A 15,759-nucleotide genomic window follows, 5' to 3' on the forward strand; every position below is an offset into this window, starting at 1 on the left:
AGCACAAACCAAGTATATCATCAAAGCATACTAAAGATATCATATGTAAACTGAGAAAAAACATTATTTTAACAAATACACATTTGTGAACACACCAACACTATTAAATAATATCATGTCATTATATTATACATGTCATCAAGGTAAAGTGAAGAATATACCATGTTTGTGTACCCATCTTATCAACCAAAGCAATTGAGGGAAGGATATAGTCATTAACCAATGGCCAAATCAATTATTACATAATGAAATTAGGAAAATGTGCTATACATAGTATATATAGTTATATTTAGTGATTTGACATTACAAAACACACTATAAATAAAAATAATCTTAATAAAGCATTGGTTCGCATGTACATGATAACATTCGACTCTTGTCATCTTAGTTTTAAAATTCAGATATATAGTTGCATAACACTTGCATAGCCTCAACACATTGCTGAGTTCTAAATTTTGCACCTTACATATAGCTCATTCGGCTTGATATTGCACCATGCTAGCTTGACACTTTGACATTATGATGACTCTTTCAATATTTTAAAAGTTGTACCTCACCAACTCATTTGGGCTCACACATCACACCAAGATAGGTTGACTCTTTAACATTACTAAGTCTCTCAATGTTATGAATGTTGTACCTCACTGATTCATTTGGGTTTCGCATATCATACCAAGCTAGCATGACACTTTGGCATTATTAATACATAAAATATTCTTAAAGTTGCACCTCACCAACAAACCATATCTCTAATACTACATTTAATAAGATAGCATCAAAATAATGTTTTTGGTTTTAGTTATGATAGATAATTTTCAAGAAGCAATACACAACAGAATGTCTCTTCCTAAACCATATTTGGATATATTGGCTATTTACACCCATTATATTTCATTGCAACTCATGAATTTTAAGAATTTTAGTTTTTTTTTAATAGTATGAAATCAATAACATATACAACTAGGTCATCTACAACACTTTATCTAAAAACAAACAATCAAACAAAAAGCTATTATTCAAATATTTTTACGTCTTCTATTCATCTATAATCATAAATTCAGTGCGCTTGAAATTACGAAATAGTATGCACTGGACATGCTTATCTTACAAATCTGCATAATTCTATTTTACAAGCTCTATTCCAGATATCTCTTAAATTCCATCTTACAACGCCATTTAACATATCCTACTAAGAGCTAACAAATGCCATGTTATTCACATAAGAAAAGGAAGCTGTAAGGTGTTGGTCATTGCAGTAACCCATCAAATACATCACAATTAAAGGAAATACATGAAGGTGTGCAACTTTTATCATTACTTGCTTACCATGATGACTCTTCCAGTTTGATTGTTCATCCCTCAGACTCTCTTGAATGTTATGTATTATTGATCAAAGCTAATAAAAAAAGAAATTATACAGAAATTATACTACACAAGAATGCTGAATTAAATTCTCCCTTCAAAAATGATCCGGAGTCTGGGACAGTCACAGAAACACGCAATTAACTTATTAGTAAAGTCAAATAAAGGCATGCTAGAAATAGGCAATGGATATGAATATATTATTTCTTCTGTACAAGTAGCACTGTGTACTCCAGAATCTAGTTTACCTTTGTATATATTTTGTTTGGCACAATCCTTGTCTTAAAGAACAAAATGCAAATAGCACTTAGGTTATGCCTCAGACATGTCTCCTCTCAAAAAGAAGCTTAAGAGTACACTAAAACCCTGAAATTTGATTTTTGGAAGTTCTGCAACGACAATATTGTATAATAGGTTACTAAACACTATCTACAATTTTATCGGGAGATATGCCAAATTTTGGATTTTTACTCTACAGTTAACAGCGAGAATCAATGACTTTAGACTATAAATTGTGGCTGGAATGTCAAAAGGTTACTTCGGTACTTCTCAACAGTGTTCAGATTGAAGGAATGTATAAGACAGCATTTAATTCTTCCCTCCTACTCTCTTTTAGCTTCATTTTTTCAGCGAGATTGAGTAATACAAAATCGATCAGAAACACAGCTTTTAAAAACATGGCTATAAATTCAGAATCCTTTGGCATATTATGCGCCATTCTTTATGAAATAATTTGTATACAAGAAGAGAATTCTAAATAGCTGAGAATAACAAGATAGTTCTAGGGTTATTTCCAGATTATCTCTTCTTCACTACTATTTTCAAAATCCATATTACTGTCGCTCCCTATGGTTCCGTCCTTCACGCGGATGCGACTGTAGTCCTTTGATGCGGATCCACCTCTGTGTAGAATAATGACAGAACAATTTACAGTTGTATTAAAAAAAATTAGAACAAAGTATTATATGAATTCCAAATGTTAAAAAAGGAAAGTAGCATTCAAAGAATGCGAAGAGCAAAAACCTGTAGAATGTAATTACAATGCAACACTATGGAATGGGATAGGATGTTCAAAGGAGAGCAATGAATAACTGTATAGAGAACTTCTCTATTTAAGAGACTTAAAATACAATTAATATGGAAAACACTTTAAATAAAATTGACTGAGCATGTTAAGAACTAGTTAAAAGAAAGTCAAAGTGTGGAAATGCTTTTAAATGTTAAATCTATTATAAGAGATAATCTTAAAAAATTCCAAATCCTTAAACTATTGCAAACTAGATAAACACAAAAATATATTTTAGCAAATAAACTCACAACACAAGACATATGTGGGGAAACCCTTGAGGGCAAAAAGCCAGACTCAATTGTATTATCATCAACAACAATTACAATACAATCCTTGAGCCAATGCTCATCAAGAGAAATTACAGAAGCAGAGAATTCTAGAGAATATTTGGCACATGAACGCTCCTTAGAAGATATCCAAAATAACCATACAAAATGCAAAAAAGGGTTAAATATTTATAGAGCTCAACACAAGTCGATAGAGCCCATGGTTTCCAAAACTATCTCCAATATCAAAGAGCTATGTGGTGTCAACTTGCTAAACCAATGACTTATTGCACATAGAAACTTCCAGAATATCTCCACCATAATGGTCAACATTCCATATGCAACACCTACCTCACACCACCACTCGAGAGTGAACTCCACCATACATATATATAGTCAAATATGAACTCTCCATGACTCTTCCATTGCACTAGTAATTGTCATAATCATTACATAGATTCAACATAGCAACTTATGACACCAGCTATTTCACTCAAAGAATCTAAAATGGGCTATAGAAAAAAAAAAACATGATTGGACTCAAAGGTTGAGACACCTTCATCGCAACATTCTCTCACTTGTCAAAGACTTGTAAAGAGCCATAAAATTCCGTCACTTGGTAAAGGCCCCAAGGCCCATAGAACAACCACACTATCTAAACTTCACAATGCTCACTAGCTTTATCAACGCATCTGCAACATTCTTCAAAGCACCAACCCTTTCCAACCTCACCTTTCCATCTTTCATAATATCACAAACAAAATGATATTGTACATCAATATGATTTCTTCTAGCATGGAGAGTAGCATTTGTTGCTAAATAGATGGCACTCTGGCTGTCACAACAGATAGTAATCTGTCCTGCATCAAAACCAATATCAGAACACAATCTCTTAAGCCAAATAGCCTATTTAGAAGCATGAGTAGACTCCATATTCTCTGCTTCTATAGTGGACAAAGCAACTATAACCTATCGCTTCCTCATCCAACTAAATGCATCACCAACCATCGTGAAGACATATCCATTGGTGGACCTTCTACTGTCAATGTCACTTGCCGAATCTCAATCCACATATCCAAGAATGTAAACAGAATGTCGAGATACAAAGAATTACCATTAAAACATAAGTAATACTCAGACATGCCCCTCAAATACCTGAACACTCTTAACTATATCCCAATGCAACCTTCCAGGATTAGCCATATACTGACCAAGGACTCCCATTGTTTGGGCAATGTGTGACATCATATAAACCATGGCACACATCAAGCTTCCTACAACACTTGCATAAAGTACTCTAGACATGTCATCCATTTCAGTAGAAGATTTTGGACAATCCTCCATAGAAAGCTTTGTTGCATGTAACACTGAAACAACTAACTGCCTGCAAGTTGTCATCCTAAATTTCTCCAACTCGGAGTTAAGATACTTCCTCTGGCTCATCCAAAGTTTTTTGCTAGCTCTATCTCTAATGACCTCAATCCCAAGAACATATCTAGCTACACCTATATCTTTCATCTCAAACTGTGTTGCTAACTAAGACTTCAAATGAAACTATTCTTTTACCATTCCCATAAACATTATATCATCCACATATAGGACTATGATAAGAATGTGACCAGTTTAAAATTTATAATATCCACAATGGTCAGATTTAGATCTACGAAATCTCAAGGACAACACATAGCCGTCAAACTTTTCATACCACATGCTTCAAACCATATAGAGACTTCTTTAACTTACAAATAAGATTTTATGTATCTTTTTCAATGAAGGGATGTTGTCTTCACATATATTTGCTCTAAAAATCATAAGATGTTGCAAGTGATAACAATAATCGAATGGATGTTTAGCTTCACTATAGGAAAGAATATTTTACCATAATCAATTCACTCCACTTGTGAATACCCCTTCGCAACCAACTATGCCTTATACTTCTCATGGCTTCCATTTGGACCCAAATTCTTCTTGAACACTCATTTACATCCAATAGGTTTATGTGATTTAGGAAAAGGTACCAAATCCCATTTAGCATTCTTCTTCAATGCTGCCATCTCTTCATTCATGGCTTCTATCAAAGAATTTGCATCATTCATAACCATATGCTCTCTAATAGTCCAACGCTCATCAGTGTTAACAATCAAAGAAAATATAGAATTGGAATCCAATAAAGAATATCCAAACCCTTTACGTGAATAACCATATCTATCAAATCGCTTCCTATCACAAGTAGAACTCAAATTTTGAGGTTGGGGTTCTTGCTCTCCTTCAGAACTTTCAAAGCTACTTAAACTCTCCTCATTATCAAGTCCATCAAGAGCTCATAGTTCTTCCTCCTTAGGGGTAGTAGGAATATGAATTACTTTATTTTTATGTTTCTCTTCCTTCTCTAGCTGCAAATCAGTTGTGGAAGGTTTTAGCTCATGAAATATCACACTTCTATTGTACAAAACTTTTTGTGCAACTAGATCCCAAAGCTTGTAACCTTTCGCACAGACACCATAGCCAATGAAGATACACTTAACTGTCGTGTTCTCTAATTTTAAACTTTTCTCACTAGTAACATGAGCATATGACTCACAACCAAAGACTCTAAGATGTCTCAATGAGGGCTTCTTGCCAGACCATGCCTCCATCGGTGTGTTCTCAATAAGTGTTGAAGTAGGCGACATACACCTAACCCTCTCCATCAGCATTATATTCATCCATTCTGTAACTCTATTTTGTTGTAGAGTGTATGGACTTGTCTTCTGTCTCTCAAATCCATGATCCTTACAAAATCTATAGAATTCAATTGAATACAACATATTGATTCTATCAATCTTCAAAGACTTAACTTTTCTACCAATCTAATTCTCAATCAACGACATAAATTATTTGAACCAACTAAATTTTTTTGATTTACTTATGAGGAAATACACAAATGTCCTACTATAATCATCTATGAATGAGACAAAGTACGTATATCTAGATATGAAAGGAATATTAACTGGACTAAACACATCTAAATGAATATAATCCAAAACGCTTGAAAACTTATGAGAACTAAAATAAAAAGAAATATGGTGTTGTTTACCATAAATACAATGTTCACAGAAGTTAAACTCCAGAGTACAATGATCAAGGCCTTCAACAAGCCTCTTATTTTTCAGAGCTCTAAGACCCTTCTTACCAATGCAACCAATCATTAGGTGCCATAACATTGGCTTCTCAGTTGGGAGCTTCATCTCCAAAGCATTGGCATCCTTTGGTAACCAAAAAGTACAACCATCAAATCTAGAAACGACATTTTTCTTCTTTGCTTGATTTGATGGTGTGAGGATGAACAATCCAAAGATTCTTGGACTTCACAGAAGCACTATTACACTGAATCATGCATGCATCCAAGCTATACCAGGTGCATATCGTAACATGCTTAGCAAGCAGCATAGAGTCCCTTGTCATCATGTATCCACCACTCAAGAAAATAACTTGCACACCCACATCACCAAGCTTGCTGATTGAAAGTCGATTTCATACCAAACCAAGGATATGCAGTACACCATCAATCCCCTTCCAATGAGAGCTATCATCCAAATACTCCTTCCAACCATCAAAATCTTCATACTTTAAAAACTAACCTCTATACGATATAATGTGCAAAAAAGCATTTGAATCTATCAACTAGACATCATCCAATGTATGTGTTGCGAATACTGCAACAAAAGCATTTATAGTCTTCAGATGATTTTTCAAAGTCAAAATTAGAGAAATCCTTTTTATATTTCTTTTTCTTCACCTCTTTGCACTCTTTTCAAATATAACTATGTTTGTTGCAATTCCAACATTTCGCCTTGGACTTTTTTCCAGGAGATTTTACATCTTCCAGGAGACTTGGATTTTCCCTTCTTGTCCTTCTTCTTTCCTTTCTCCATTGTTCTACTCTAAGCAACTAGAGAATCCTTAGCTATCTTTGAAGATTTTCTTCACATCTCTTTCGATAACAACGAACCAACCACATCCTCCAATTTGAAAGTGCTCTTTGTGCTTCCAATAGCCATAATAAGGTGATCCCATGAATCTAGCAAAGAGCATAATAAAAGTATGCATTTATCTTAATCATCAATCTTATCACAAACATAATTCATCTCGGAAACTAGCATACTAAATGCATTCAAGTGATCAGCAATAGAGTCTCTTTCCTCCATTCTCAAAGAATACAACTTCTTTCTCATAAAGAACTTATCTACCAAGGATTTCCCTTGATGTATATCACCAAGCTTCTTCCAAAGATCAACTAGGGTCTTCTCTTCATGCACATTTAGGAGCACTAAATCAGTGAGACAGAGTCTTGTCAACCCCATGGCTTTTCAATCTATCTTATCCCAATCATTTTGTAATGTAGTTTGAGGTTTCATTTAAGAAACTATATCCCATCTAGATCTTTATCTATGAGCATGTCTTGCCATATCTATCCTACAACAAGATTATGAAAACCTCCTCTACAAAACTCTCACTAAAACTCAATCAGCACAAGAAACCCATATACCCAACAACAATGGTTGAAAACAATTCCTTCTCTTTGGAAAAAACAAAACAATTCCTTCTATTTGGAAAAAAATGAAAACAAATACAAATGCAAGTATGCTACCCATAATCAATATGAATTGACATGAATCAGTTGGCAATGGAATAAAAATGTCTGATGACATCTCCACAAATGTCATCATAGTCAAACCAAAAATTATTGTAGATGGTAATCTAGAATTTGGCAAAGACTAGTGTAGATCACAATTGATAGATATGGATTTGTTGGAAGGATTTAATGGGAAACAAGATACTGAGACAAAGGTGAATCGGGATCTTAAACTTATTACTTACAAAACCAAACTACTGATTTCACACCTAACACATCTCATATCTTAGATCTAACATCAAAACTATAATGCTGAATTGTAAATGAAAACATCACATCCATGAAAAGATTCAACAAATAACACAAATGGTTTGGTTACCTAGAAATACTTCGATATGAAGGTAAAACTAGGGTGGGAATGAAACCACAAATCTTCATTGTTGCAACTATAAAGTTAGTCTGTTAGGGTTACAATGTTTGATGATAACATATGATCTACCCTATGAGGGGTCTTCCCTATTATAATCTTTTAGATTGTTAGGTCTTACCCTGTTAAAGGATTTCACACTTACAGTCAAGTAAGGACTATGTTAGAAGATTTACATAGATTTGTTAAGATCACTCTGTTAAGAGATTTGGCCTGACTCAATCCTATTAAAAATAGATTCAGTACTCGACCCTCAGTTTTCTCTATGAGTTAATTTCAAATCTCCTTTGTACAATATCTGAATTTGATATCTCTGTTTTGTCCTTCACTGCATAGTTTTCTCTATTTGATCTCCTTTTAGACTTAGCTTTGCATGCTCTATTCTAGCCTTGTTCGTTCCCTCACTTGTGCATTCTCTTCTTCTTCACTCATTCTCTTCACTCTATGATTCTAGGGTTAGAACCCTCCTTAAATAAACAATCTTCAAAATTTATGGATCATAACCAATGGTTCATAATTCATCTCTTTTGTCATTTCCCTTCTAATTTTTTGATTGGTCAATTTTCTTTCCTCATGATCATTACCTTTTGTAAAGATGCATAAACTCCATCTTAACTATCTCTATAATCATTAAATTTATATAGAAGTCGGTAAAAAATGGTTTACACAGGTGTCTGTGTGATTACAAACTCATATGACAAAATTGGTTTACTCGGCATCTAAATGTTCTAACACTCAATCATTACTAACATTCATGTCGGCACTCGGCTTCTACATGCTTGATCTTCTTTGTTTACTCGGCAAAAATTATCTTCCAGTCTACTCGGCTTCAACTGTAATAGCTCATCCTATATATGTGCTTGGTCTCAACTCGGGTGATTGGCAATGTCTAACTTGCTTGGCATGAACTATAAAATAAATAAGTGTGCAATCTTTACTAGATGATTCGATCACAGTGATGACCTTCCATCCTTGCCTAGTAAATGACTAAGTATTTGTATACTTATAGGAAACTTAGGCATATAGATCAACAATCTCCCTCTTTGACATTAGTGTGTAAAACACTTTTTCATGTATATCTATTGATACAATAATGCTCCCCCTCAGACTATAATATAGATCTACAATTTGAATATACTAATGTTGTTCTATCTGATGTCTTTGATTCTGATTTTTAATATTTTCCCTTATTCTTCTTCCATTTGACTAATTTCCCACTTGTTATTGTCACTTATGGATTGGGGTCATCTTATATTTCTCAAAATTTCTGCATAGCCTTTATTCCACTGCTCTTTTACTTTCTCTAAAACGTGAATTTGAATTTCTAGCTCAACAGTTGGATCAATTAGGCTTTCGATATGTCAGCAATGTGTGTCCTTCTTTAGGATATTTTGTGCTATAGACACTTCCTTTTGAATAATTTCTAATTATGGTAGCAACTAGGATTTAATTAATATCAGTTTATTCCTCATGTCACTAACTCGAGCCGTGAGCTCGACTAATCTCTGATGTCCGAATGTTAACTTATTGTATGAGGGTGAGCTTGAACTTGCATTCTTTCTCAATGAAACCGTATATGCCCTCATATCAATGTGTATCGTATCAATAGATCGTTGGTTCTCTAATGTGAATGACTCATCTGCCATTTCTTTAGCTGATTGAGTCATAATCTACGATCGTGGGGTAATATTAGTAGGTAGTGATATTTGCAATTGCTTACCCTTCTCAATCGATCTAGATATGTCTTGTTGGTCATTTTGAGTAGATGTCACCTATTGTTTAGGTGTTTGTGTCAATGTATCTGATAGCTTTGCACTCGAGAATTGTATTAGAACTTGTGTAGCTTTGTGCTCTTGTGATTTCTCATGCTTTGTTGGAAGCTCAATTTGCTTGATCTTTGCTATTTTTACTACAGTCTAAGACATAGGCACACAAGTATTCTGTGAAAACTGAATTAGAGCTTCGTCCTGTTTCTCAACACTTGTATCCTCAGTAATTCATGTAACCTTAGAACTATTAGTTTTTGCACTTTCAATACTTGGAAAATCAATGACTTGTAAAGATGTGTCAGGCTCAACATTTTGTAGGTCTCCATCTGTTAATACATTCTAATCATGCGGTGATGAATCAGGAATGTCCTCTACGGTGACATCTTGTTGTTCATACCTTCGATCAATTGCTTCATTTCCTCAGCAAGTTTGGCAATTTCTTCTACTTCATCATCTTCTACGCTGACTTCTCCATCTCTTTCCTCTTTCATATTCTTTTTTATTTGATCGATTAAGAAAATGAAATGCTTCTCTCCATACACTTAGGCTATCTTTCTCAACTTCATGAGCTTTATTAATCAAAATTTTATATGCCCTTTATTTTCCCATGAACTTCTTTACAAAATCTTTTAAGGCAATAGATATATGTGTCTTCTCCAAATTTGGCATTGACTACACTAAGGTGGTCTCCATAATCTGTCTTTAAGCAGATAATGCCCAATTCAAGTTAGCATCAAAATTTTTATATAGGTTACCTGGAATGCCTTCTCCCAACTCTATAGGTGGTCTTGAATTATATCATCATCGCTATCAAAGATTTCTCAAATTTATCTTGATCTTCTTTAGTTAAGGAATCAAAATTAATATCTTTAAATCCTATCAAGCTTGCTTGTTCAGTGATTTCTTGACATCCCTTATCAAAAATTGAAGGAGGTGGTTTTGATACAATTTGCAATTTTCTCAGATCATCAGACTTGGTTTCTTCATCATCTTCTTCCTCCTTAGCTACAACCATCTTTCTCTTCAATCTCTTAGGAATGTTCTACTCAGGTGCACTAACCTGTTTCCTCTTGGTTTGACTTTCTGTAGCTTTGATAGTTGGGGGTTGGGTTATCTTTGATCTTGTTATAATTTTCCTTTTAGGCTCCTAAGGTGTAGCAATTTTTTGCGCATGTTTTTCAAGTTTAGCTTGGTTGCCTCGAGGTGGGAACAACTAGCTATTTTCCTCTGCCTTCCTTGGCTTCAGCTATATGTTTTGATGATTATTCTTCTTGTTTATCATCCTTGCTTTGTCTTGGGTTGACTAGACTCCACATTCATCCAATCCTTTACTAAGTCGTATGTGTTGAATCACTCGACATTTGCATCAACATCTTCTGAGAAGAGTGCAGTCACTGCTGTTGTGACTTCATCAAAATTAACCTCATAAGGCATAGGCCTTAACCATGCAATTCTAGGTTGCAGTGCCTGTTCATTTATTTGTTGTATAGTTGTCTTAGGCCTATCCCATAATATAGTACCCACTATAGGAAAAAGAATTCAATACATAAAAGAATGTACAGACTAAAAATTATCCAGGCTTACACAATGTGTTCTTTTCTTTCCTAATTGCTCTTGAATTCTTTGTTAGTTATTGCAGTTGCAGCTCGACAAGATCATAAGCATGATCCTTTTTAACTATTTCCTAGCCTAGGTCCACTGTAATGCATGACACACTGTTCAATTTGTTGGACTGATTTAGTTTGTGTGTTGTAACATGTATTGCAAATTCAATCACATGATATTCAGTCCCATCTACTGAAATCCCTCATCCATTCCACTTTGCTTTGCTAGATTTTTCAATCTCATTTCATTATGCATCCCTATGCTCTTTGATCTGTCCAACGTAGGGTATCCAATAACTTGGGTATTATGGGCTTGTTAATCTTGATTGGACATCCTTCTAACCATACCTTTGTATTATGAACACAACTTAGGACAATCTTTATTCATTCATCCTTAAAAATTTAAGAAAACCTAGGGCACGGGTAACCACGTTCTCAATGACAATCTTGTATTGATCCTTCAGTACACCATTGCTGCATAGCTTCTCATAAGCTATCCCAATCTCGAAATCTCCAATTTCTCCTACTTTGCACAAAAAATAGGATCTTACATTTTGTATAGTGAAAACTCTGAGTGGAATTGATGACAAGGTGCCAATGTCATCTTCAATCTCTTCAAAATTTATAGTATTACTAAAGTTCGGTGGAGGACACTAGTCATTGCTCACATGATTTGATTGTTGCTCATTTCCAACATATCACTTGCTGATATCATTTCAATTTAGGGCTCGTGAAAAAAAATTCTTCTATAATTTTTTGAAAAGCAATTAACTCAGCACTACAAGTAACACTTCATCAAATTCACCAATGCTTCACTATGATTCGCTTGCTTTTTAGCTAAATTTTCCTTGATTTCCTTTAAATCACTTGTGAACTCTAAAATCTCTTGGTAGAAAGAAATGTATACCCAAATCCAATAAATGCCTTCAATTTTCCATTTCATGTCTGCAATAAGTGTTCTCGTACTAGTAGGTGTATGACGGCTTACTCAATCTTCATACTTACTTATGATTAAAAAAAACTAATTCTCCACTCAACTATTTCTTGTAATTTCCTCTGAAATGTATCCTAATACAATTCTTTGGGATGTGCCAATATTCTCCACCATAATGAAGCCTATACCATGTATTGTAATCCCAATGGTGAGTATTACCTTTTCTTGGTGCTTGTTTTTGTTTTTCAGATGTCCAGTTAGGTTTTGTCTTGGATCTGCACTCATGAGCTCTATGTCCATATTTCAAACAATTATAGCAAAGTCATTCAAATCTAGATGTAGTGAGTGAATTTGCTTTCTTCTTTTTCTCTATCACCTCACCTAGTCTTACTTATTGGATTTTCTGATCTCTCTTGAGTTCTTTTACCTCTCTGCTCAAAATGTTGTTCTTTCCCAATAGTTCTACTATTGCTTCATTATTGTCACAAATATTTTCACTTGCATATAGTCCTTCTGTATCAACTTCTTTGTATTGTGTGTTATTTTCATGAATTGCCAACTCTTTCTTTTTTATTAAAGATTTTCTTAACTCTTCTCTCGCTCCTTCAACTTGTTGCAATATGAGTTCAATTTTAATCATTTGGTTCTCAATGATTTTTCCCGTTAGGTATTCCTCCATATCCAAAATCTGATCCTCTTAAGTTGTTAGGCTATTTTCAAGAGAACTAGGCTCTAATATCAATTGTTGGAAAGATTTACTGGAAAACAAGATACTGAACAGGAGGGGAGGTGAATCAGGATTTGAAACTTATTGCTTACAAAACCAAACTATTGATTTCACAATAAACACATCTCATTTCTTAGATCTCACATTAAAGCTATAATGTTGAATTGTGAACGAAAACATCACCTCCATGAAAAGATTCAACACATAACACAAATGATTTGATTACCCAAAAACACTTCAAAGTTAATGTAAAACAAGGGTGGGGATGAAACACACAAATCTTTACTATTGCAACAATAAAGTTAAGCTATTAGGGTCATAATGTTTGATCATAAGATATGATCTACCATGTGAGGGGCTTGTCCTGTTAAAAGCTTTAAGATTGTTAGGCCTTATGTTGTTAAAGGATTTTACACTTACAATCAAATAACAACTCTATTAGGAGATTTACATAGATCTGTTAAAACCACTCAGTTAAGAGATTTCTCCTAACTCAATCTTGTTAAAAACTGATTTCGTACTTGACCCTCAGTTTGCTCTGTAAGCTAATTTTAGATTTCCTCTATACAACGTCTAAATCTGATCTCTTAATATGATATCTTTGTTTTGTCCTTCATTTCTTGGGTTGCTCTATCGGAGCTCATTTTAGACTTAGCCTTCCATGGGCGGTTCTACCCTTCGTAACTCCTTCACCTACATGTTCACTTCTTCTTCACTCATTCTATCCACTCTATGATTCTAGGGTTAGAACCCTCTTTAAATAGACAATCTTCAAAAGTTCTGGAACATAATCAATAGTTGACAATTCATCTATTCTGTTGTTTCCCTTCTGATTTTCTGATTGGTTGATTTTCTTTCCTTGGGATCATTACCTTTTGTGAAGATGCATAAAATCTGTTTTAACTGTCTCTACAATCATTAAATGTACATAAAAGTCAGCCAAAAATGGTTTACATAGGTGTCTGTGCGATTCTAATCTCATATGGAAAAACTAGTTTACTTGGCATCTAAAAGTTCTAACACTTAGTCATTACTAACATTCATTCTGTCACTAGGCTTCTACATGCTTGATCTTTTCTGTTTACTCGACAAAAAATGTCTTCTAGTTTACTTGGCTTTAACTATAATAGTTTGTCATACATATGTGCTCGATCTCAACAAGGTGCTCGACAATCTTTGACTTGCTTGGCATGAACTAAAAAATAAAGAAGTCCACGATGTTTATTAGATGACTCAATCTCAGTTATGATCTTCCTTTCTTGCCTACTAAATGACTAAGTGCTTGGACACTAATAAAAAACTTAGATGTAGAGATCCACATGATCAGCCCCCTAAGTGTTGCTCAAATATGTCGAAGAAAATGCCAAAGAGTAACCCAAAAGCCAATGATAATAGTTGGACAAATGTGAAAATGGTACATGATAAGAAACAAATAAAGAAAATAGAGCAAAAGAGGGCCTTACGATGCCCCCATAACATTAAATCAAGATCAATCAAATTCATAGGATTTATGAATTTATCTCTAAAGTATGTACATTCAACGCATCTACCAAACATTTTAATAACTTCCTTTATGCACAACTCTTTCCTTAAAAATAAAGGAAAACGAATAAATTGAAGAAAGAAGGGAAAGATTTTGTTTTCTTCTCCCTCTTGCCTTAAAAACAAAGCATAGAAAATGAATCAGAGAAAGAAGAGAAACATTTTGTTTTCTTCCCCAAGTCGACCATCACCAAAGATTTTGTATTTATTTAGCATCTTTCTAAAAAGAATAATAAAATAGCAAATAATGATAAGGCCGAGTCATCTTATCGCAACAATCTCGCACTTGATGAAGACCTTACAAGAGTTATTGTATCACAGCATGGATCCCAAAGCCCATAGAACCAATACATCAACTAAACTTCTCAGTACTCACTAAAATTATCAATCCATCTGCAATATTCTCCAAAGTAGAAAACTTTTCTAACTTCACCTTTCCATCAAAATGTATCACAGGAAAAATCATATTGTACATCAACATGCTTTGTTGTCGTACTGAAAGTAGCATTTATTTGCTAAATAAATACCACCTTGGCTATCACAACTAATAGTAATGTATCTTGCATCAAACTAAATATGCAAACACAAGCTCTTAAGCCAAATGACCTCTTTAAATGCAATAGGAATCTTCAAAATCACGAGCTACTGTAAGTGATAACAAGAATTGAATGGATATCAACTTTGCTACAAGAGAGAATATTTCACAATAATCAATTCCTTGCACCTATGAATACCCCTTCAAAAACAACCATGGCTTTAACTTCTCCACACTACCATCTGGACATATTTTCTTCTTGAGTAGTAAGTGTAGTTCGACTAAGTGTAGTAAGTGTAGTACAGGTAGGTGGTGTGGAACTGGCACGAAAGGTTGTGAGTTGTAGATGGGGTATGGAGTGAAGATGAGTCTTGTTATACACCATAAACTACTAATCTTGAATTTATCAAAAAATGCCAAACAAAGAGGAAGATTTGACCATGAAGAATTTCCAATCCCACTGAAACCAGAATAGCAAAGTAGAGAACATCTTTCACTTACAAAATGTCAAACAACAGAGAATCCCAACTAGAATTTGTAATACAAAGAAATAATACAAAATAAATAACTACAATGACCTAAAAGCCATGCTTATATACCCATCGAGGAAAACATTTCCGAGGGTGTACAAAGATAGCCAACGGCAACACTTACCAATGGAAACTAAAATAAAAATAGGTTTGAGATATATTATATCAATCGGAACCACAAATCCAAATATTAACTCGGGCCCCATATTAATTAATTAAAGTAACTAATTAAAATTTAAATAATATAAAGACACGTTGGAGATGATGTGGTTAAGCTCATTCATCACAATGTTACACATACAGAAAGGTATTCAAGTTACAAGGTGAAAGATTAATATTATCGCTAGGTGTAATGCATTCTTAAAATGGTCCTATAATA

General features: G+C 34.1%; 1 long non-coding RNA gene across 15 annotated transcripts in view; it reads right to left on the reverse strand.

The window, feature by feature from the left end:
• Nucleotides 1–1,541: 1,541 nt before the first annotated feature.
• LOC149554452 (uncharacterized) overlaps nucleotides 1,542–15,759 on the reverse strand; it is a 291,407-nt gene continuing 277,189 nt past the window's right edge. For all 15 annotated transcript variants that reach the window (XR_016364359.1, XR_016364356.1, XR_016364358.1 and 12 more), the window contains one exon: nucleotides 1,542–2,264. This is a non-coding gene — a long non-coding RNA (uncharacterized LOC149554452). The remainder of the gene's footprint in view (nucleotides 2,265–15,759) is intronic.

Source organism: Cupressus sempervirens, chromosome 5 (genome assembly GCF_028749045.1).
Source record: "Cupressus sempervirens isolate cs-2001-9-10 chromosome 5, ASM2874904v1, whole genome shotgun sequence".
Classification (NCBI taxonomy): Eukaryota; Viridiplantae; Streptophyta; class Pinopsida; order Cupressales; family Cupressaceae; genus Cupressus; species Cupressus sempervirens.